Source organism: Pleurodeles waltl, chromosome 4_2 (assembly GCF_031143425.1).
Source record: "Pleurodeles waltl isolate 20211129_DDA chromosome 4_2, aPleWal1.hap1.20221129, whole genome shotgun sequence".
In the NCBI taxonomy this organism is placed as follows: Eukaryota; Metazoa; Chordata; class Amphibia; order Caudata; family Salamandridae; genus Pleurodeles; species Pleurodeles waltl.
In genome coordinates, this window is record NC_090443.1 from 1,043,344,723 (window position 1) to 1,043,365,763 (window position 21,041).

A 21,041-nucleotide genomic window follows, 5' to 3' on the forward strand; every position below is an offset into this window, starting at 1 on the left:
ATGACTGGGGATCTCTACATTATAAGATACTGGGTGGGTTATAACTGAGGAGTCAGTGTACATTACATCATCCACACAGGGCCATAACTCGAGATCTCATGTTATGAGATACACGGCGGGTTATAACTGAGGAGTCAGACTACATTACATAATCCAGGGTGTGCCTTGACTGAGGATCTCCATGTTATAAGATACAGGGTGGGTTATAACCGAGGAGTCAGAGAACATCATGTCATCCAAACAGGTGTATGACTGGGGATCTCATGTTATAAGATACAGGGCGGGTTATAACTGAGGAGTCAGAGTACATTATATCATCCAGCATGGGATGTGACTGAGGATCTTATGTAATAAGATACAGGATTGGTTATAACTGAGGAGTCAGAGTAAATTATATCATTCACACAAGGTTATGACTCGAGATCTCATGTTATAAGATATAGGGCGGGTTATAACCGAGGAGTCAGAGTACATTATATCATCTATCATGGGCTGCGACTGAGGATCTCATGTAATAAGATACAGGATTGGTTATAACTGAGGAGTTAGAGTAAATTATATCAAACAGCATGGGCTTTGACTGGGGATCTGTTTTCACTGTTTTACTGTTTGAAGTGTTGCACAAATACTTTACACATTTTCTGAGCATGATATTTCTTGTTGCATTAATACGTTCTTCTTTTATCTCTTTTTAGATGATGAGGCCCACAAAGATAGATTGTTTGAATAACGCTACGAGCTCCCCAGAATTCATGCTCATCGGATTACAAGTCCTTCCCTGGCTGAAGCCTTCCCTCTTCCTGACTTTCCTCACCACATATGTAATCACGGTCGGCAGTAATCTTCTGATCACTGTCACAGTGTCCACTGAAGTTCAGCTCCACACTCCCATGTACTTCTTCCTTGCTAATCTATCTTGCTTGGAAATCTGCTACACAAGTTGTATTGTGCCCACTCTCCTTGGAGGCCTTTTGACTCAGGCCTTTGTGATTTCTTTCTCTGTATGCCTCATACAATTCTTTGTCTTTGGGTGGCTGACCTGCACAGAGTGCTTCCTTATTTCGGTGATGGCCTATGATAGATATGCAGCCATATGCCACCCCTTGCACTATACAAGACTCATGGACCGGTGGGTTTGCCTTCAGTTTGCGTGGTGTAGTTGGGCAGTTGGATTGATGGTTGCATCTATCACTATTGTTTTGCTATGCCAATTGCAGTTCCCACATTGTGGAACAATTGATCACTTTTTTTGTGATTTAACACCACTTACAAAAGCAGCATGCTCCGACCCTGAGCTCGTCGATATGGAAGCCTTTGTGTTCGCCTTCATCGTCCTGTCCCTTCCATTTCTGTTGGTCATCCTCTCATATGTGCAAATTATCTCAGCCATACTGGGGATCCCATCAGCCACAGGAAGGCACAAGGCCTTCTCTACCTGCAGTTCCCACCTGGTGGTTGTCATCACCTACTTTGTGATTCTTATTTTAATGTACATGTTGCCAGCAGCAGGTCACTTCCTCAATCTCAACAAAGCTCTCTCACTCCTCTACACGGTGGGGACTCCTGTCTTCAATCCCATTGTTTACACTCTGAGAAACCAGGACTTCAGAAGAGCCTTGAGTAAAGCTTTCACCCAGAAAGTATCTTAGAAAATGCTGAAAATATTTGAATGTTAACTATAAATGTAAACTAATCTCAATCCTTTGAGGACTGATCAAGCTATAGAGGTGAACAGACTACAAAAACCAGTACGTTCAAACACTTTCACATGGTGCAGGGCTTATGGTAATAATGATGTATTAAGAGTCCATATGAACCATGTGAATCCCCCTGTTTGGTACAATGACCACTGCTTTTCGAAGGTGGTATAGCCCTCTGTATCACTGTCTCCTCCCCTCTGATGTATATTTTTGGGTTCCTGTTCTGCATCTAGGAAATCAAACAACCTCCTCAGTTCTCACCAATGTACAATGTCAATTTGTTTTTTAAACAAAATGCAGTGATATTGATCTTATATAAAATGTTTGCTTTATCAATGAAATCATCAATCAATCTGAGTTGTAAGGTCAACAATAAAGACTTCAAGGCCATCTCCAGATAAATTGCATCCAAACCCTGCATTATTTTCCAATCATGTGCACATAATACATTTTTCTGTTATAAATTTATGCTAATGGTCTCTGAAGTATGAAAATATGTATGTGATGTGTAAAAATGTGTAGGCCTAATCTCACTCATCTATGCACCTGCAACCTAAATGAGTCCAGCTAAAGACAGCTACTAGTACACTTTCTTTGCTATTAAGGAAGTTAGGAGGTGGTTCAACTGCCCGATAATCATATTTCATGTGTGGAAATTCCCAGTAATAAACTTTCCCTATTGGAATCTCTAGTTCTGCTACTAATGCGAACACATCATTCATTGTGGCTGTGACTTACAGAACCCCAAGATATAACACATCATTTTTGGAAAATGAATTCACCTTTGATTTACAAATTCACTCAAACAAGGTGTAGAACAGGGGTGACCTTAACTTGTGGATTCCTTCAAAAGCTAATCAACAAGTATCTAACTTTGTGGAAAACATGGAGCTTTTAGGCCTCCCCAGTTGGTGCACACATAAAGATATGTAGCTGGCTATGGCATCCATGTATATCTTGGTTACACTCAATATCATCATTTCTTTCTAGTGGAGGACAACAAACACAGTCAACAAATGACTTATCAACAATCTGAGAAAATTAAAAAAAGATTTGAGTTAATTTTGGACAGCATGGAGAAGAACTAACTTCAGAAGAGGTGCTACCCTGCGGGAGCTGCTGCAAATGTCGGGGGGGGTAGGGTGATGGGGCAGGGGAAACAACAAAAAGAACACTTACCAGCGCCAGGATTGGTCTGAGTGGCTTGGAATGCCGCTCAGACACAGCTTGGGGTCTGTTCAGCTTATCCAGCCTGGCTGTTCAACACAGCCAGTTTGGACAAACCTAAGGGCGCATGTGTTTTTGGCCGGCCTGAGACGTCCGGCCAAACACGCATGAGCACTTAGATGCACTCTCTCCTCCTCCTGTATCCCATGCCCCACCCCTCTCTTCACATGCTACCTGAGCCAGCAGATGAAAAATTTTATAATAGTACGTTATCATTTTATTTTTCATCTGCTGGCTCTTAGCTGGGGGCTATGGAGGGGGTGACGCTCCTCTGCCATTGTGTAGGATCCACCCCTGTTGCTACCAGAGAATTGTAAAGCCTGATAGAAAGAACGTATGTATTCAATGTGTATTCTCTGCCATAAACACAACCTGTGAAATGTTCAACTAGTCTGAGATCTATCTAATCCAGAAAGTCTGAAAATGTCTCTATTGTAGGGCCACACTGGCCCTTAAGGCAACAAGGTATTGCCCAAGGAGCTGGCCTGATAGGTCAGTGTGTGGGCCATTTCTTGGGAGGTTGTGGGTCTGCTTTTTTTTCTTGTCTGATGGGCCGGATTTTACTGTTGATTCCCTTGATATTACCAGAAACATTGCTTGTAGCACTCCTGAATGTGTGTAGTCTCCTTGCAAACCACCTACACACGTCTTTACAATGTCAAAACGGCCCTATTTGCCAACACAGCCACTTTACTAGCCACACAATTCATGAATGGGGTCACTTTTGTTTGGTGCCCGGGTCTATTTTCTGTCCCTGACTCACCCTGGCCTATACTTTGCCACCAGTTCCTACCCAGCTGAAACTGTCTGTAAAAACATCCGATAAAGGAACGTTTTGCACATTTTGCAGTTTTAACCAACTAGAGCCCTATCTCAGATCTAAAGTTGACACCCTTGATCAAAAACAGCAATTGGGCTGCAAACCTGGAAGTAGCAAATAGTCTATATTTAGAACATAAAAAGGATCAAGGGCAGAGGCACTGATCGTCCTCGATCTTCCTGCTTCCTATGATCAGGGCCACTGCAATTATGCGGCAGGAGAGAGCCAAATTATGCCGCAGGGTTGAGTAAATAATGCAACAAGAGAAGGCAAATTATGCGTCATGATGTAGCAAATTTTGTAATAGTATTACTACATCGTTTCATCATTTTTAAACCTGGTAACAGTGTCTGGGCATTGGTTGCACCTCATTAGTACCATTGTAACACCCACATATAGCAATAAGTAAGAGAAAGGTGACCAGTCCAGCTTTGCAAAGGATCTTTCAGTGTGCTGCAACACGTGTCACTGCATTGTTAGTAACTTTTGAACTGTTTGAGCTAAAAACTATTTTTTTGTTGAAATCTGCAGATTATGCGGCAGAGGATGGATTATGTGGCAAATGCGGCAAATCTATAATTATACAAAAATCGTTGCCGCCGCAGAATCGCATACTTCTAGTGGCCCTGCTTATGATACAGTGGATAACCTGATCCCTCCACACCACCCGAACCTCTGGATGGAACGACTCTTACCTATCAAATAGAAGCCAACATGTCCAGCTTGATGTGTTCAAATCCAAGCGGAACCCAGCCTTAACTGGAGTACCCCACGACCGGAACCCAGCCTTTACTGGAGTACCCCAAGACCGGAACTCAGCCTTAAGTGGAGTACCCCAAGGCTCATCACTTCTCCCCTTCAGCTCACACATGGGCACTCTTGCCCAAGTCACCCATGTCTATCACGTACATTTCCAGATGACATTTCAGAAAAATTATTGTAATTTTATTTAATATATTTAAACAAATTAAAGGTTTAATGAAAAATTAAGTTAATAGTGCGGTAGCATTTTTTTCTATATTTGAAATAAATATATAAAATATGTTTAAAATTATATTTATGATTAACAAATTATTACATATTTATTATAAAGTTTAATAAACTTTTTTTTCTAATGTTCCCTCTATTCTGCTATAGAGCAATCGCTCACCCCTACTACGGAGTCACCCTACTGTAAAGTATAGGGAAAAGTAAAACTTTTTATATAACTCGAAAACAATAATAAATATATTTTATTTTAAAAAAGATTGTAAATTGATTTTTTATATGTCTTTAAAATGTAGAATAACATTAAAAAATTAAAAAAAGTATTTACTTAATTTTGAATAATCTCTTTAATTAATCTAAGCACCTGGATAATTTTTGTCTGCAGTTCAGCTCATATTTTAGGAAGCCTTGCATTGTAATTTGGATTAGACTTTGTTAGACTTTTCATCCTTGTCGTGGTCTCCCTTAACTTTTTGCCTCTGTTTCCCAGGTTGTTGATGTGTGCTGGACTCTGATTTTATTGTTATTGTTACTCTGGGCACTTTACCACTGCTAACCAGCGCTAAAGTGCAAGTGCTCCTGTTTAAAATGTGTACGGAATTGGTTCTCCATGATTGGCATATTTGTTTTACTGTTAAGTCCCCAGTAAAGTGCACTAGAGGTGCCCAGGGCCTGTAAATCAAATGCTACTAGTGGGCCTGCAGCACTGGTTGTGCCACCCACATAAGTAGCTCTGTAATCATGTCTCAGACCTGCCACTGCAGTGTCTGTGTGTGTATTTTTACACTGTAAATTCGACTTGGCAAGTGTGCCCACTTGCCAGGCCTAAACCTTCCCTTTTCTTACATGTAAGGCACCCCTAAGGTAGGCCCTAGGTAGCCCCAAGGGCAGGGTGCAGTGTATGGATAAGGTAGGACATACAGTAATGTGGTTTATATGTCCTGACAGTGAAATACTGCCAATTTCGTTTTTCACTGTTGCAAAGCCTGTCTCTCTCATAGGATAATATGGGGGCTACCTTTAAATATGATTAAAGTGTAGATTCCCCTAGGGAGTAGATGGACATGTGGAGTTTGGGGTCCCTGAACTCACAATTTAAAAATACATCTTTTAGTAAAGTTGATTTTAAGATTGTGCGTTTGAAAATGCCACTTTTAGAAAGTGAGCATTTTCTTGCTTAAACCATTCTGTGACTCTGCCTTGTTTGTGGATTCCCTGTCTGGGTCAGTTTGACAGTTGGTTGTTTTTCACCTCACACCAGACAGTGACACAAAGGGAGCTGGGGTGTAACCTGCATTTCCTGATTAGCCATCTCTGCTAGGAGGGAGGGGTGGAGTGGTCACTCTCATCTGAAAGGACTGTGCCTGCCTCTAACAATGCCGGCTCCAACCCCCTGGTGTGTGTCTGAGGCCTTGCCTGGGCAAGGCAGGATTTCACAAGTAGGTGTGAGTCCCCTTTGAAGAAAGGTGACTTCAAAGACTAAAATGGGTATAAGAAGGGCACCCAAATCTACAGACTTTAGAAACACTTCTGGAACCAAGAGGAACCTCTGCCTGGGGAAGAGCTGAATAGCTGAGGAAGAAGAGCTGCCCTGCCTGTGACTGTGCTTTGTGGAGCTATCCTGCAGTTGCTGCTTCTGCCAGAGTAAGAGGGCAAAGACTGGACTTTGTGTGCCTTCCATCTTGAGAAGAGAAATCTCCAAGGGCTTGATCTAGAGCTTGCCTCCTGTTGTTTGAAGTCTCAGGGACAGCAAAGACTTCTCTCTGCCAGCACCTGGAGTCTCTGGAGAGACTCCTACTCTGCCCTGTGGTGCCCATCCAGTTCCTGGGACCATGAAAGGAGAAGCTGGCAGCCTAAAGACAAGAAAATCCACGCACAGAGCGCCGTGCGGGGAAAAGATTGACGCGAATCCGATCTGCGGCTGAAAAAACGGCGCGCTGCCGGCTCCGCAGCTGAGAAACGACGCTCGCAGGAAACGCGACCGAAAAATCGACGCACGGAGCAGGAGAAACGACGCGCAGCATCGCTGACGGAGGCCGGGAGATCGCAACCTGCGCAGCGGGATTTTCAAATCATCGTGCGGCTGGATTTTCGACTCGCGTACCGCCGTGCGGAGTTATTTTTGACGCACACCCGCCCGTGCGGGGTTATTTTTGACGCGCACCAGGTACATTTTCACTCTAGCAGCGCTAGTGTGTTTTTAAAACTACTTAAAGACTCTTTTTGATTTTTAATTAATAACTTGACTTGTGTATGGTGGATTTTTGTCGTTTTGGTCTTGTTTTGTTTAGATAAATATTTCCTATTTTTCTAAACCTGTGTTGTGTCATTTTGTAGAGTTTTCATTAAGTTACTGTGTGTGTTGGTACAAATACTTTACACCTAGCACTCTGAGGTTAAGCCTACTGCTCTGCCAAGCTACCAAGGGGGTAAGCAGGGGTTAGCTGAGGGTGATTCTCTTTTACCCTGACTAGAGTGAGGGTCTTTGCTTGAACAGGGGGTAACCTGACTTTCAACCAAAGACCCCATTTCTAACATTGGTGATCAGCGGTTGGGATTTGGACTTGTATTTGTGCTTGACATACAGTAATTAAGTGTACACTACTGTTTGAGTTCAGACCACTACGTGACCACATACTACTAGTCTTGTGATTTTTGTTTTTTTCTATTTGGACTGTTTTTGCTCTGCATTCAGTTTCTTTTTTCCCTGATCCGGTGATTGACTTTTCTGGAACTTCATTTGAGAATTTGCTTTTCTACATTTGGAACTTTGCAGTCTTTTAACCTTTTATCATGTCTCTACTTGGAGATGCATCAGTTGAAGCTGTTTTTGACCTGAAGCAATTGGATAGTTATAACAAGGCTCAGCTAAAGCAGTTTTGTAAAAATTTTGGTTGTCCCATTAAGAGCTCTTCCAAGAAGGATGAGCTGAAAAAGGCGCTGAGGGCCTGGGTGACAACCAGAAGCACTGGAGGGCACACTGAGGATGAGGAGGAGGATGAGGATGAGGAGGGAGAGCAATCAGTACATAATGGTATAGTGGGGGGACCTGTTATTCCCACGGAAAGAGTCTCTAGGGCAAGTAGCAGTGTATCCTCCAAGGGTCTGACACCTGGAGAGTTACAGGACAGACAGGCAGAGAGGGAGTACCAATTGGAGTTGAAAAAGCTCAGTCTAGAGATGGAACAGAGAAGGCTGGCCATTGAGGAAAGGAAGTTAGCAATGGCTCATGAGCTCAGTTGAAAAGAGATAGAGCAGAGGAGTCAGCCCAGTAGGGATGGTGGCAGCAATCCTACAGTGCAGCCTGAGAGAAGGGTACACATCCCAAAAGACCTTGTGAGGGATTATAAGAGGGATGATGATATCTACTTGTGGTTCAAGGGTTATGAGTCAGCTCTCCACATGAACCTGGTCCCTCAAGCTCATTGGGGGGCAGCCCTGTGGAAGCATTTTGAGGCAGAGGGGAGGGACACACTGACAGCCTTAGGGGATGCTCAGGATCTCACCTACCCTGTCATGAAGGAGGCCTTACTTACCAGGTATGGTCTCACCCCTGAGCAGTACAAGGAGAAGTTTAGATCCTACAAGAGATAGGAATCCCAAACATGGTTGGAATGTGTTGATTCTTTTTGCAGGTCACTGGATGGTTGGGTGAAGGGCAGTAAGGTAAACACGTATGAGGGGCTTTACAATTTAATTGCTTGGGAGCACTTGTACAGTTTATGTTTTCCAGAGCTGCGCCAGCACCTCATTGACAGCAAGCTGACTGACCCCAGGAAGCTTGCACAGGAAGCGGACCGCTGGGAGAGCACCAGGGTCCAAAGGAGGTATGTGGGAGACCACGCCAAGGGTGGGCAGGGTCCCTCTCAGAAGAAAGGGGTGGTAAGGGCAAACAGGGGGAGTTCTCTAAAGGGCCCCAAACTGATTCCCAGGGTAAGGATTCCCAATCCCCCAGTGAAAAGAAGCCATGGTTGTCCAAAGGGAAGCCCGTGGCAGGTGGTCCCCCACTTAAGTGCTACGCATGTGACCAGGTGGGTCATGTGAGGGGGGACCCCAAATGCCCCAAAAGTACACCGGCACCCACTGGTGCACCGTCCCAGGGTTTGGCCAGTGTAGCGCTTGGGGAGGAGTTGGTTTCAGGTGGGTGGGAACCAGCAGAAATGACCCTTGTCTCACTAGGGGACAGTGAGATGGTCCAGAGAAACCTAGTGCCTGATAACACTAAGAAGTACAGGCAATGGGTGACCATCAATGGACAGAGGGTGGAGGCTCTGAGAGACACAGGAGCCAGTGTGACTACAGTGAGGAGTCACCTGGTGTCTGAAGAGCTGATTGATCCCCGGGTACTTCACCAAGTAGTTGCGGTAGACAACTCTGAGCGCCTCTGCAGAGTGGCGCAGGTTCCCTTTGAATGGGGGGGGTCTCAGGTTCCTGGAAAGTAGCTGTGAGTCCAACCATGCCTGTTGATTGTTTGCTAGGTAACGACCTGGAGGATTCCCCTTGGAAGGAGGTGGAACACAGGTCTCACTTGGAGATGTTGGGTCTGCCTGGGTGGGTATGCGTATCCACCCGGTCTATGGCAGCCAATCAGGGTAGTCAAGAGCCCCTGGAGCCTGAAACAGTGGCCCAGGGGACCGCCAAGAAGAGGAAGGGCAGGGGGCGCGGGAAACCGGCCCCCGAGGTTCCCACGGTCCGGGAGGAGGCGGAGCCTGAGGGTGACGCCCCGGAACCTACAGGGGAACAGGTGGCTGAACTGGGGGAGGTCCCTGAGCTGTTGCAGTGGCAGCAGGAAGGGGGACCCACCAGGGAAGCATTCTGCACAGCGCAGAAGGAGTGCCCTACTCTTGAGGGGCTGCGGCAGCAGGCTGCAGCCCAGGCGGCTGGCGAGGCGCCAGGTACTCACCTGATTTATTGGGAGGATGGCCTCCTGTACAGTGCGCCTAAGGTTCCTGAGCCTGGGTCAGCTCGTATGCTGGTGGTACCCCAGTGCTTCAGGGCCTTCCTACTGGGTTTGGCTCATGATGTGCCTTTGGCAGGACATCTAGGGCAGGACAAGACCTATAAGAGGCTTGTCTCCCACTTTTACTGGCCCTTGATGCACAAGCAGTCAGCTGCTTATTGTAGGTCTTGTCAGACTTTTCAGGCAAGTGGCAAGAGTGGGGGGAAATGCAAAGCTCCCCTCCAACCTTTACCTGTAGTCAGTACTCCCTTTGAAAGGGTAGGAATTGACATTGTGGGGCCTCTGGATCCCAAGACAGCCATGGGCAACAGGTTCATCCTGGTCTTGGTGGACCATGCCATGCGGTACCCAGAAGCCATTCCTCTAAGGACGGTCACTGCCCCCGTGGTGGGACGTGCCTTGATGGGAGTTTTTACCCGCATGGGGTTCCCCAAGGAGGTGGTATCTGATAGAGGTACAAACTTCATATCCACTTATATGAAGTCTCTGTGGAAGGTGTGTGGGGTAACCTACAAGTTCACCACCCCTTACCACCCCCAAAGTAATGGTCTGGTTGAGAGATTCAACCGCACCTTGAAAGGTATGATTCAGGGCCTGTCAGAGCCCTTGAGGCGTAAGTGGGACGTCCTCTTGCCATGCCTTCTGTTCGCTTACAGGAAGGTGCCCCAAAAGGGACTTGGCTTTAGCCCCTTTGAGCTCATCTATGGCCACCCTGTGAGGGGACCGCTCAGTCTGGTGAAGGAGGCTTTAGAGAAAGCTCCTAGTAAACCACCCCAGGATGTCTTTAGCTACATGCTGGCACTAAGAAACCAGACTGCCCGCTTCAGGAGTCTCGCTCAGGAGAACCTGGAAGCAAGCCAGGAGGATATGAAACGGTGGTACGACCAGCACGCCACTCTGGTTGAGTTTCAGCCTGGACAAAAAGTGTGGGTCATGGCACCAGTGGAGCCTAGGGCTCTCCAAGATAAGTGGACTGGGCCTTTTGAGGTGGTGGAAAGAAAGAGCGAGGTCACCTATCTGGTAGACTTGCAATCCCCCAGGAACCCTTTGAGGGTCCTACATGTCAACCGCCTCAAACCACACTTTGAGTGAACTGAGCTATCCATGCTCCTAGCGACAGATGACGGGGTGGAGGAAGAGAGTGAGCCTCTTCCTGACCTCCTGTCTGCAGGAGAGAAAGATGGGTCTGTGGAGGGAGTGATCCTCTCCCCCTCCCTGACTGAGGAACAGCAGAGGGACTGTCGCCACGTGCTGGGACAGTTCGCCTCGCTGTTTTCCCTGATCCCAGGAGTCACACACCTGTGCACACATGATGTGGACACTGGGGACAGTACACCTGTTAAACATAAGGTTTACAGGGTGACTGACAGGGTCAGGGCTTGCATTAAGGAGGAAGTCTCCAAAATGTTAACCCTAGGGGTTATTGAGCACTCCAGCAGTCCTTGGGCCAGCCCAGTGGTCTTGGTCCCAAAGGCTGCTGCTCCTGGTGCCACTCCAGAACTTAGGTTCTGTGTGGACTACCGGGGTCTCAATGCGGTCAGCAAGACTGACGCACACCCCATCCCCCGAGCTGATGAGCTCATTGATCGGTTAGGAGCTGCCAAGTACCTCAGTACGTTTGATTTAACATCTGGGTACTGGCAGATTGCCTTAACTGAGGGGGCAAAGGAGAGGTCAGCATTCTCTACCCCAGATGGGCACTTCCACTTCAATGTGATGCCCTTTGGGATGAAGAACGCCCCTGCCACCTTTCAGAGGTTGGTCAACCAGGTGTTGGCAGGACTGGATGAGTTCAGTGCCGCCTACCTGGATGACATTGCTGTGTTTAGTTCCACATGGGAGGAACACCTGCAACACCTCTGGAGAGTGTTAGAGGCCCTGCAGAAGGCAGGCCTCACTATTAAGGCGAGCAAGTGCCAAATAGGGCAGGGTTCTGTGGTGTACTTAGGACACCAGGTGGGGAGTGGCCAGGTGGCACCCCTACAGCCTAAGATTGACACGATTCTGGCTTGGGAGCCTCCCAAGACCCAGACTGAAGTGAGAGCCTTTTTAGGTCTCACAGGATATTACAGGAGGTTTGTTAAGGGATATGGTACCATTGTTACCCCCTTAACGGAGTTGACTTCTAAGAAGCAACCCAAGAAAGTGATCTGGACAGAGGCTTGCCAGAACGCTTTTGATGCCCTGAAGGCTGCCATGTGCACAGCACCTGTGCTGCAGGCACCTGACTGCTCCAAGGAGTTTGTTGTGCAAACAGACGCCTCAGAGCATGGTATTGGAGCAGTACTCTCACAGCTTAATGAAGAGGGCCTAGATCAACCCGTAGCCTTCATTAGCAGGAGGTTACTACCCAGGGAACGTAGGTGGAGTGCCATAGAACGTGAAGCATTTGCTGTGGTCTGGGCACTGAAGAAGCTAAGACCCTACTTGTTTGGGGCTCACTTCCGAGTTCAGACCGACCACAGGCCCCTCAGATGGTTAATGCAGATGAGGGGTGAGAATCCAAAACTGTTGAGGTGGTCCATTTCCCTACAGGGGATGGACTTTACGGTGGAACATCGTCCTGGTACAGAGCACGCCAATGCTGATGGTCTGTCCAGGTTCTTCCGACTTAGTGATGAGAACTCCCATGAGGTTGGGTAGTTGCTCCCCACTTTTAGCTGGGGGGGACACGTGTTAGACTTTTCATCCTTGGCGTGGTCTCCCTTAACTTTTTGCCTCTGTTCCCCAGGTTGTTGATGTGTGCTGGACTCTGATTTTATTGTTATTGTTACTCTGGGCACTTTACCACTGCTAACCAGTGCTAAAGTGCAAGTGCTCCTGTTTAAAATGTGTACGGAATTGGTTCTCCATGATTGGCATATTTGTTTTACTGTTAAGTCCCTAGTAAAGTGCACTAGAGGTGCCCAGGGCCTGTAAATCAAATGCTACTAGTGGGCCTGCAGCACTGGTTGTGCCACCCACATAAGTAGCTCTGTAATCATGTCTCAGACCTGCCACTGCAGTGTCTGTGTGTGTATTTTTACACTGTAAATTCGACTTGGCAAGTGTGCCCACTTGCCAGGCCTAAACCTTCCCTTTTCTTACATGTAAGGCACCCCTAAGGTAGGCCCTAGGTAGCCCCAAGGGCAGGGTGCAGTGTATGGATAAGGTAGGACATATAGTAATGTGGTTTATATGTCCTGACAGTGAAATACTGCTAATTTCGTTTTTCACTGTTGCAAAGCCTGTCTCTCTCATAGGATAATATGGGGGCTACCTTTAAATATGATTAAAGTGTAGATTCCCCTAGGGAGTAGATGGACATGTGGAGTTTGGGGTCCCTGAACTCACAATTTAAAAATACATCTTTTAGTAAAGTTGATTTTAAGATTGTGCGTTTGAAAATGCCACTTTTAGAAAGTGAGCATTTTCTTGCTTAAACCATTCTGTGACTCTGCCTTGTTTGTGGATTCCCTGTCTGGGTCAGTTTGACAGTTGGTTGTTTTTCACCTCACACCAGACAGTGACACAAAGGGAGCTGGGGTGTAACCTGCATTTCCTGATTAGCCATCTCTGCTAGGAGGGAGGGGTGGAGTGGTCACTCTCATCTGAAAGGACTGTGCCTGCCTCTAACAATGCCGGCTCCAACCCCCTGGTGTGTGTCTGAGGCCTTGCCTGGGCAAGGCAGGATTTCACAAGTAGGTGTGAGTCCCCTTTGAAGAAAGGTGACTTCAAAGACTAAAATGGGTATAAGAAGGGCACCCAAATCTACAGACTTTAGAAACACTTCTGGAACCAAGAGGAACCTCTGCCTGGGGAAGAGCTGAATAGCTGAGGAAGAAGAGCTGCCCTGCCTGTGACTGTGCTTTGTGGAGCTATCCTGCAGTTGCTGCTTCTGCCAGAGTAAGAGGGCAAAGACTGGACTTTGTGTGCCTTCCATCTTGAGAAGAAATCTCCAAGGGCTTGATCTAGAGCTTGCCTCCTGTTGTTTGAAGTCTCAGGGACAGCAAAGACTTCTCTCTGCCAGCACCTGGAGTCTCTGGAGAGACTCCTACTCTGCCCTGTGGTGCCCATCCAGTTCCTGGGACCCTGAAAGGAGAAGCTGGCAGCCTAAAGACAAGAAAATCCACGCACAGAGCGCCGTGCGGGGAAAAGATTGACGCGAATCCGATCTGCGGCTGAAAAAACGACGCGCCGCCGGCTCCGCAGCTGAGAAACGACGCTCCCAGGAAATGCGACCGAAAAATCGACGCACGGAGCAGGAGAAACGACGCGCAGCATCGCTGACGGAGGCTGGGAGATCGCAACCTGCGCGGCGGGATTTTCAAATCATCGTGCGGCTGGATTTTCGACTCGCGTACCGCCGTGCAGAGTTATTTTTGACGCTCACCCGCCCGTGCGGGGTTATTTTTGACGCGCACCAGGTACATTTTCACTCTAGCAGCGCTAGTGTGTTTTTAAAACTACTTAAAGACTCTTTTTGATTTTTAATTAATAACTTGACTTGTGTATGGTGGATTTTTGTCGTTTTGGTCTTGTTTTGTTTAGATAAATATTTCCTATTTTTCTAAACCTGTGTTGTGTCATTTTGTAGTGTTTTCATTAAGTTACTGTGTGTGTTGGTACAAATACTTTACACCTAGCACTCTGAGGTTAAGCCTACTGCTCTGCCAAACTACCAAGGGGGTAAGCAGGGGTTAGCTGAGGGTGATTCTCTTTTACCCTGACTAGAGTGAGGGTCTTTGCTTGAACAGGGGGTAACCTGACTGTCAACCAAAGACCCCATTTCTAACAGACTTGCTTTATGTTTCAGTTTGCATACTGTCCTGCAGAATATGAGCTTTTAGAATAGAATGTACTAATGATCTAACATTGTGGATTCTAACATATTATTCCAGAAATAGGATAGTGTCGGGTTTTGTTTTTTCTTCCTTACATTTTGTGGTTATGGAGTTATGTGATGCAATGTAATTGCAATGGATTGTGGAGTTTGGAATGTAAAGAGATGATAGATGACGCAGTTGAGCAGTCACTCCTGGTGCCTCTCCTATAATGGTTGTGCTGTTCAATAAAAATTACTAAGGGGACTCGAATATGTGCATCTTTTTCAGGTAGCCATTGTAAGACAGCTTATTTCTTAAGAGTGCTACTTGAGGTAATACTTGTCTAAACAGCATGGTTTATTTTTTTTCAAAATATTGACACAGAGGGTGACAACATAAGATTTCCCACAGAAACACCTTTATCTTATACCAGGGTTCTGCAAAGTCCGTCCTGGATATGCTAAAAATCTGGCATGAATCTGGCTGTCCAGGACCGACTTTGCAGAACCCTGTAAGGGCCTGATTTAGATCTTGGTGGACAAGTTACTCCATCACAATGATGACTGATATCCTATCTGCGGAAATATAAATCCCATTATATCCTATGAGATTTATATTTTGGCGGACAGGATAGCTGTTATCCTTGAGATGGAGTAACTTGTCCGCCAAGATCTAAATCAGGCCCTAAGTGTGATTTCTGCTCAAGTACCACATATTTCTTGTATAGTACAATAAACTATAGGTGGTTTCCCGGCATCAATAGCTTGGTGTCCCTGCATCAACTCATCCCCTTTTACTTCAGTCTTCTTGAACTACAAGGCAAGTTTACACCATCTCACTTTCTCTCCCCTAGCCAAAGAACTCATGCTGTCCCTGCATCAAATACCTGGGAGTAAATTATGTCAAGGTAACATCAGGCAATTTTTATGTGATGTCCCAACATGATTTTGTCACTGTGTAAAACTGTCCCGAACACAACTGTACAGTCGCAAGACTCATGGGCTGGTAACTGCACCACTGCGTTCACCCGGAAATGGACCTTCTTTCTGTGCTGGAGGTATAGTGACACGTGTGTCTCTTCATAGTACAAGTAGGGAATCCAATGTTACTGTCAATCAGGTCTTCTCTGTTGGTGGGTTTGAGTAGTCTTTTGAGCTTAAACTATATCACCGGGGAAAGAGAAATGACTCCGGTGACATTTGGACTTAGGTTACCACTTGACAATCCCTAAGTAGCACTGTGCTCAGCATTGCATTGTTATTTTTAAGTGCATTGCTGCCATGGGCAGGGCCTTCCAGTGATGTAACCTTGTCTTGGGGGTTGCAGGAGAAGGCATGCACTACATTGCGGTCTCTAGGCGTAAAGAGTTGAGGGACAAGGGTGAGGGCAAAGAATGTGCCATCCTCACATCTATGAGCCTGATGACTTATCTGGTGAAAGGTGTGTGACAGAGGGGTGCTTGAGCAATATACGTGTAGAACAGGGGGTCATGTAGTGTCTGGCAGCCCTTGATCACAGAAAAGCAGAGGAAACCACTAGATGTAGGTGGATCACAAAGTTATAATCCTCGGGCATAGTTCAGTCATTGAGAGAAGCAGTGCACTAATAGCTTTAACTCTAAGTGGAAATCCATGGAAGGGGAAGTGAGACAGAATGGTTTTAGTCGATGTATGCGTACTTGACTATTGAATTGCTCTGAGGACAGTGGAAAATGTCTGCTTTAAATGTGACACTATAACTTTTCACTAAGGCTGAGGTATGGACTTGGGCCTGAGTTACATTAGCCATGCTAGGATTTCAAACTTGCTGGTTGCGAGTTTCAGTCGATTTCCAGTAGGAAGGCATCATGGACCGATGACTACATGCCTGACCCTGCTTCCAGCCAGAGGATCATGTAAATGCCATTGATTTGTCTATATTGCAGACTTCTGCTTTGCTCATATGTTTCAGGTTGTTGTACATCTCAACTCAGAATGTTCTGTTGTCCTGAGAATAGCCCCACCGTATTCATGGTGCCCCATATGGCTGGCAATATTTTTCAAGGATAAGGCAGTGTCTGTGATCTTATGAAATATCAACATTGGCCCTAGGTTGTGCTTCGAGATACCCTGGCACCTTTACTGGATGGTTAGTTGGGGGTTTCCTATGGGTGTTTTCTCTTCCTTGCTTCTGGAACCATTCCAGTGAGGAACACTAGGGACACAGCTGTCTCACCTGTGAAGAGTGTTTCTTCAACTCCTCACTAGTTTGACTCATCCCAAGTGGGATATTCCTTATCCTTGACCATGTTGACAACACTCACAGGCCCTCATTACAACCCTGGTGGTCGGTGTTAAAGCGGCGGCAATACCGCAAACAGGCCGGCGAGAAAAAAAAATGCAATTACGACCGTGGCGGAAACCGGCAACATAGACAGCCACTTTAATACTCCGACCGCCAGGGCGGTACAAACAAACAGCATGGCGGTAACCACCAACAGACAGGCAGAAGACAATGTACCGCCCACACTATTACAAGATGCCAATCCGCCACCTTTTCTGGGGCGGAACCAACGCGAACAAAAACACGGCGGAAACAGTACACAGAAGGGAAACCACTCACCTCTCCACACCCCACGAGGAACCAGGACGCCGTGGAGCCAGAACTGCAGATACTGCTGGCGCTGGTCTTCCTGCTCCTCTATCAGGAGCACCGAAGACGGCGGCGACAACCACGGTGAGTACTGCACCTACAACACAGGGGAGGGGGGAGGGAAAAGAGAGTGACACACACACCCAACACGCAACACCCCCACCCTCACCCACAACACCATACACACAAATACATGCTGCAACATTACATATACACCCCCCCAGCCTCCATGGAAGAACGCAAGGACAAAAGGAAATGAGTTGAACAAATGTAATCAATAAAATTCCAGTAGTCAAAACTCAATATACAGTATATACAATTATGTACACCAACTACACAAGTCCGGATAGTGCACCAATCATTGTCCGTGGACCACTGGGCCCAAAATGCATGGGCGGGGCCCACACAGATAACTGACTCCAAATGGAGAGAACACTGATGTGCCATCAGATCGAAAATACACAGGCACTTCAGGGGGAGGGGGAGGGGGGCACCTCAGCCTGATGAATGCACGACGCCACTGCTCAACGCGGGGGCTCCATGCCCACTGCTGTATCCAGGGGAGTGCAAAGCCACAGTCTCTCAAGTCTCTCCAGTGGGTGGGTTGCCCACTGCTTTATCCTGGGGAGTGCAAAGCCACAGTCTCTCAAGTCTCTCCAGTGGGTGGGTTGCCCACTGCTTTATCCTGGGGAGTGCAAAGCCACAGTCTCTCAAGTGGATAACAGTCTCCACTGGTTCTGGAAGGGGCTTTGTTTATAGAGTGCTTCATCCTGCTAAGGACTGGGGTAGTGGATGCCTTTCTCCACTGGTTCTGGAGGGGGCTTTGTGCCCAGAGTGCTTCTTCCTGCCAAGGACTGGGGTAGTGGATGCCTTTTTCCACTGGTTCTGGAGGGGGCTTTGTGCCCAGAGTGCTTCATCCTGCCAAGGACTGGGGTAGTGGATGCCTTTCTCCACTGGTCCTGGAGGGGGCTTTGTGCCCAGAGTGCTTCATCCTGTCAAGGACTGGGGTAGTGGATGCCTTTCTCCACTGGTTCTGGAGGGGACTTTGTGCCCAGAGTGCTTCATCCTGCCAAGGACTCGGGTAGTGGATGCCTTTCTCCACTGGTTCTGCAGGGGGCTTTGTGCCCAGAGTGCTTCATCCTGCCAAGGACTGGGGTAGTGGATGCCTTTCTCCGCTGGTTCTGGAGGGGGCTTTGTGCCCAGAGTGCTTCATCCTGCCAAGGACTGGGGTAGTGGATGCCTTTCTCCACTGACAGTGATGCATCACGGAAGCTAGCCAGGCTCCTGGAACTCACCACCGCCTCGGACGACTGACCACCGGGGATGCCAGCCATGTCTGCGGTGGTGCCACTGGCTCATGATGTCGCGGAGCCGCTGCTTGTGGCGGTGTCAGTCGCGGCGGTGCTGGCGGCGGCCTCTGTGGCAGCGGTGCTTGCGGAGGGCTCTGTGGGAGAGGTGCTGGTGGCGTCCTCTGTGGGAGCGGTGCTGGCGGCAGCCTCTGTGGCAGCGGTGCTGGCGGCGGGCTCTGTGGGAGCGGTGCTGGCGGCGGCCACTGTGGCAGCGGTGCTTGCGGCGGGCTCTGTGGCGGAAGTGCTGGTGGCGGGCTCAATTACAGCGGTGCTGGTGGCGGCCTCAATGACAGCGGTGCTGGTGGCGGCCTCAATGACAGCGGTGCTGGTGGTGGCCTCAATGACAGCGGTGCTGGTGGCGGGCTCTGTGGCGGTGCAGCTGGCGGTGCAGGTGGCGGTCTTCTCTGCCATATAGGTTGGCGTCGACGTGGACAGAAGGTGCGACACTGGTCCCTCCATTGGTGCCACCATGCCCTCTCCTGACCTGCCCTTTATTTTCTGGCCCTTCCCAACCTTTGATGGTGGCGCAGCAGGCTTGCCACTATCCCTTTTTGTTTTCCCTGAGCCCTTGGTGGCAGGTGTTTTCTGCTTCTCCCTCTGGGATGTGGGCAACCTTTTAAGTTTTGCAGGTGGCGGAATGTCCTTGCCCTCGCTCCGTGGCACACTGGCAGCCCTGATGTTTGGCGCACTCCAATAGCCCACAGTTGCTGGCACCACAGGGCCTGGGGATGTGGTGGCTGAGGTGCTGGGTTTGGACCTGGAAGGCCTGGCCCTAGGGGACGGACGGGGGGGGGGAGGTATAGGGAAGAGGTCAATATTAGCCAGGAAAAGTTTTTTTGACACACTGGGACGGGTAGATGGAGGGGGTTTGGGAGTGGAGGAAGAGGTAGTGGTTGTAGGAGGTGTACGTCTGCTGAATTTGGGTGAAGGTGTATGGGCTGGAGGCTGTTGTGAGGTGGATGGCTGTTGGGTGGGTGTGTGCCTGCGTTTGTGTAGTTTGGGAGGAGTGCTCACAGACACACTTGGAGAGGACACAGGGGATGAGTGAATGGTAGTGGGGTGGTGAGTGCACGTGAGCGGTGTGTGGTGATGGGCGTGCTGGTGATGGAGGTAGTGGCTGAGGATGTAGTGCATGCAGGTGTGAGTGGAGACGAGAATGGGAGGGAGGAGGGAGACGTGGAGGAGGAGGACAAAGTGGAGGAAGTGGATGTTGGTATGTGTGCATGGGTATGGTGCTTGTGTGAGTGCCTGTGGGTTGTGTGGTGCTTATGTTTGCCTGAGCCAGTTTTGTCTGTTGATGTGTGTGCATGCTGGTCAGATGGTGTGCTTGGGATAGGCTGAGGTACAGGGGATTGGGTCTGGGTGGAGGAGGTTAGAGGGGGGAGGCTGGACACAGGGACAATGGCTGCCATCAGTGCTGAGGCCAGAGCCTGAAATGCTCGCTGTTGGGCTGCCTGGCCAGAATGAATGCCCTCCAGGTATGCATTTGTTTGTTGCAAATGCCTCTCAACACCCTGGATGGCATTCGGAATGGTAGACTGCTCAACAGTGAGGTATCTCAGGCGGTCAATAGCTTCCTCACTGAGGGCAGCAGGGCTAACTGGGGCAGGGCCTGAGGTGCTTGGGGCGAAGGAGATGCCCACCCTCCTGGATGAGCGGGCACGGGACACACGCTGAGGGGCTGCTGGGAGGGCGGTGCTGGTAGGGGGGTGCCGGCTGTACCTGTTGATGCGGAGGGCACAGAGGGGCCCGCCACCGCAAGGGAGCTCCCATCAGAGGAGGAGTCACTGTCGCTGCTGTCACCTCCTGTCCCCCCGGGGAGCTCCCCTTGCCCTCCGTCCCACTGGTGGCCTCAGACTCCGTTGTTTCGCCCTCCAGGGCCAAGTGGGATGCAGTTCCCTCCTGCTCCACTGCCACTGCTCCTCCGCCTGATGATGCTATTGCACACAAAAACAGGGAGACATGTTCAGTGCATGCAATACCACTACCTTTGGCGGACACTTCTGACACAGCAGAACTCTGCACTACGCCATGCACTTATAGTTCCTAGATTATTCACAGGGCCATGGGGTACAAGGCCAATGCCCGATTGCTGCACACATGGAAGTCACAGGAGCCTGACTAGGTGTAGATGGCACTAACCACTAGTGGGGTTGGGGTGCCACTGAGCCTGCCTCACAAGGGACCTTGCCTACCAAGCTCGCCCTGGCCTAGGGGAACCTACTACCCACCTCCCCCACCCAGACACCTCGTAATGCGCGCAGAGTCAGATGAATGTCACTGTACTCACCCCCTTGTGGCTGCTGTGATGCCCTCAAGCGCCCATCCAACTCCGGATACCCTACCGCCAGGATCCGGAACATCAGGGGGGTCATGGTGCAACGGGCACCCCTCCCACGTTGGGAGGCCATCCCCAGCTGGGCCTCCGCCGTCTTCTTGCTCCAGCAGCGAATGTCCTCCCTTCTTTTCCAGCAGTGGGTGCACCGTCTGTGGTGGACCCCCAGGGTCCGGACGTCCTTGGCGATGGCACGCCAAATATCCTTCTTCTGGTGGGCGCTGACC